This window comes from Dipodomys spectabilis, unplaced genomic scaffold (assembly GCF_019054845.1).
Source record: "Dipodomys spectabilis isolate Male_0828 unplaced genomic scaffold, ASM1905484v1 ptg000341l, whole genome shotgun sequence".
Taxonomy (NCBI): domain Eukaryota; kingdom Metazoa; phylum Chordata; class Mammalia; order Rodentia; family Heteromyidae; genus Dipodomys; species Dipodomys spectabilis.
In genome coordinates this window covers 1,534,686-1,537,995 of record NW_024871018.1, presented here as the reverse complement: position 1 = coordinate 1,537,995, position 3,310 = coordinate 1,534,686, and the positions used below count along the sequence as shown (strand labels likewise).

Here is a 3,310-nt window from a genome sequence, read left to right as displayed (position 1 = left end):
AGAGTACGATAAAATTCCAAATAAAAAGACTTGATAGTCATTGACAAAAAAATTTGCAAATGTGAGCAATCGACTGATCAATACAATTTTTCCAATATTCACAGAATTTTAGGGAAATAAGATCGATAGCATTGTTAGGAACAAGAAGGTTTCCTTGTTACAAGTAGGCACCCATAGATATAAGCCTGTATAAAGATTGCATCATTAACAACTTAAATTTAGAGGACACTACATGCATCAGCAGCACGTATACTCAAATTACAATACAGAGATTAACATGGCACTTGCAAAAGGATAATATGAAAATTTGAGAAGTATTCCATATTTTTCATTCTTCAGATGCAAGAAATGAAAAACAGTTATTAAAAGGTTGATTACAAAATTACAAGTGTAACAATACACGTAATTCATATAATTAAATTTAGTTTGACATCAGTGTATTAAATCTTCAGCTCAGAAAGGCGTTTACATAGCATAAAATTTACAAAACTTCAAATTAGACAACATTGTCATTTTATCCCAAAGAAAAATAAAGACCTAGAAAAAATAAGGAATCAAACTGTTTCTATATGGAATGCAATCGGAAAGGACACATTAATTAACCTATATATTATAAAGTAATGTAGAATTCAAAGTATATCTAGGAGAAAATAAAATAAATTATGAACATTATGCAAACATAGAATATAGAATATTTTAAAATATACTTTTTCAGACAAGCACCAGAAATATTTTAGTTTCTGTACTACTCATTTCAACAGGTAAGTTAAAATTATTTCTGATTAAAAAATCACAAACTCTGAAGAAATCATTATACATGTATACAAAAACTATTGAATACATTTTGACATCCAATGCAGGCAATTCATTTGGAAGAATTCCGTGGAATCCATGAATTTTTACAGTAAAATATTGGTGTTGCCGGGCACTGGTGGCTCATGCCTATAATCCTAGCTACACAGGAGGCTGAGATCTGAGAATCATTGTTCAAAGCCAGCCTGGAAAGGGAAGTCTGTGGTACTCTTATCTCCAATAAACCACTAGAAAACTGGAAGTGGAGCTGTGGCTCAAGTGGTAGAGTGCTCACCTTGAGCTGAAGAGCAGAGGGATAGCTCCCAGGCCCAGAGTTCAAGCCCCATGACAGACCAAAAAAAAAAAAAAGATATTGCTCTTATTTGTTTTGTGAAAATATTTTGTAGGGACACAAAAGATGGACTTGCGTTTTTGAAATTTAAGAAACTTAACCCGAACATTAGGACTTAGTTGAACAATTTGTACAGCCCTCCACAACTTCATAGAGGGAATGACACATACTTATCCTTTTGGCAATATCAAATGCAGTTTCTTCTATGTTGTTCTTCAGGCCAGGTTTTATATAATGGTTCAACAGAAGGTGATCCAGCGTATCTTTGCTATCTCAATTCTCAGCAGCAAGATACAAGGGGGTCAAGAGGCCTTTAGTTTGGGCATTGGTATCTGTATCATGATGAAGTAAGAAAGAAGCCACTCTGGTATTATTCCACGTATATGCACTGTGCAGGGGTGTCCAGTCATCTACAATTATTGTATGTGCCGCTTGAGACACCAACTCACTGACAATGTCTAAGTGTCCACTGTAGGCTTCTCAATGAAGAGGGGTATACTCATTGTCATCCCTACTATTCACATGAGTGGCCATTTGGAAAGAAGTCTCCGCACTGTAATAAGCCGAATATTTTTGGCAGCCCAATGAAGAAATTTGCTTGGATCTTTCTCCATTTTTTTTCTTTAATTGATACCATTCCTTACTTTTTCATCTTGTTCCTCATATTCCTAAGAATTGCCTAACCAGAGACTTTGAGAGCCAGTGGGAATGAGGTATCCATGTATTTCCCTATTAGTTCACATTGGTTGAACTGGTCAGAAATATCCGGTGAATTTTCTGCATCTGTTTATTCACCATGATTTATTTTCTCTTTTTCCAATTTTACTATTCGAAATTATTCTAACCGGAGAGTAAGGAATTGTTAGAGAACAGAGGAAAGATGTTCCTCCGTATTCAAATGTACACACTGAAAATGAGGACCAGTGATGTCTTCATGTGCAATTTATTCTAGGAAAATAGGAAATAATGCCTTCTATATAAATGATTTGTTAAATGGCAGAGCAAAAAGTGTAATGATGCAACCAAAAATATAAAAGCAAAATAAATTAGGATAATTATGGAGCAATCATATTATTTATGAGAACCAAGAAAGGGAAAAAGAGAGAGACAGATGTGCAATGACCTATCTAGCCACAAAATCCATGCCTCTGATCAATTTATAGACCAAACAAAATTTTATTTTTTAAAAAAGATGGAAATAGAATTTATGTATTTACTTGAAATTAGTAAATACATTTTTAGTAGCCTACATAAAGAGATATAACTTTGACCAAATTACAGACAATAAACTAAATCCTTGATAATTCTAGTAACAAATCTGACAAATCAGTTGAATCACACTTTTCCTGTACAATGAAGGAATAGGAAGGTAGTCAAGCAGCAGAGAAGGCAGGGAGATTGTATCTGTGACAAAACTTTGTGGGAATTGGTATTGAGGATTTCTTACTGGTGATCCACTTGCAATGGAAGCATGATTCTGAACTATTGATTTAATCATTATATTCTACAAGAAGATAAATGAGAATTGATAGTTAAGGACTACTAATACATTTTGACCTTCTCACTAAGCACGTTCAATCATCAAAATCACATGAAGACAATAGATAGCCCTCCTTTTTAGATGAAAGCAAGTGTCTTTAAAAAAAAAAAAAAAACAAGGAATGTATGTAGTCATGCAAAGGACTTCTATTTTACCAATGCCTCATACAATTTTCTAATGTTGGGTACCAATAAATAATGGATCTATCAGAAAGCTCTTAAAGCTAATATGTTCAATAGTGAGTTCTCTTACACTATATCATGGTATTGTTTGGGTATGGTCTGAAGAATAAATTTACATTACTAACTTGAATTTCTGACAGGACAATATCACCACTGTACATCTTGCTTCTATACTCTCATTTTTAAATTACTATCTAAGTATGTGCATTAGATAACTATTGAGGAAAAAATAGGAGCCACACTGATGGCTTATGTCTTTAATAGTAGTTAAACAGAAAGATGAAATCTGAGGATTGTGGTTTGAAAGCAGACCAAGAAAAAAAAGTCCATTAGAATCTGATTTGAAAGTAACCAGCAAAAGCTAAAAATGGAGCTGTGGTACAAGCAGTAAAATGCTAGTCTTGAGAAAACTGAAACAAAAAATAAATTCTGGGACAAAGCCAG

General features: G+C 33.6%; 1 pseudogene; it reads left to right on the top strand.

The window, feature by feature from the left end:
* Positions 1-232: 232 nt before the first annotated feature.
* On the top strand, positions 233-329 carry LOC122095243 (annotated as a pseudogene).
* The last annotated feature ends 2,981 nt before the right edge of the window (positions 330-3,310 follow it).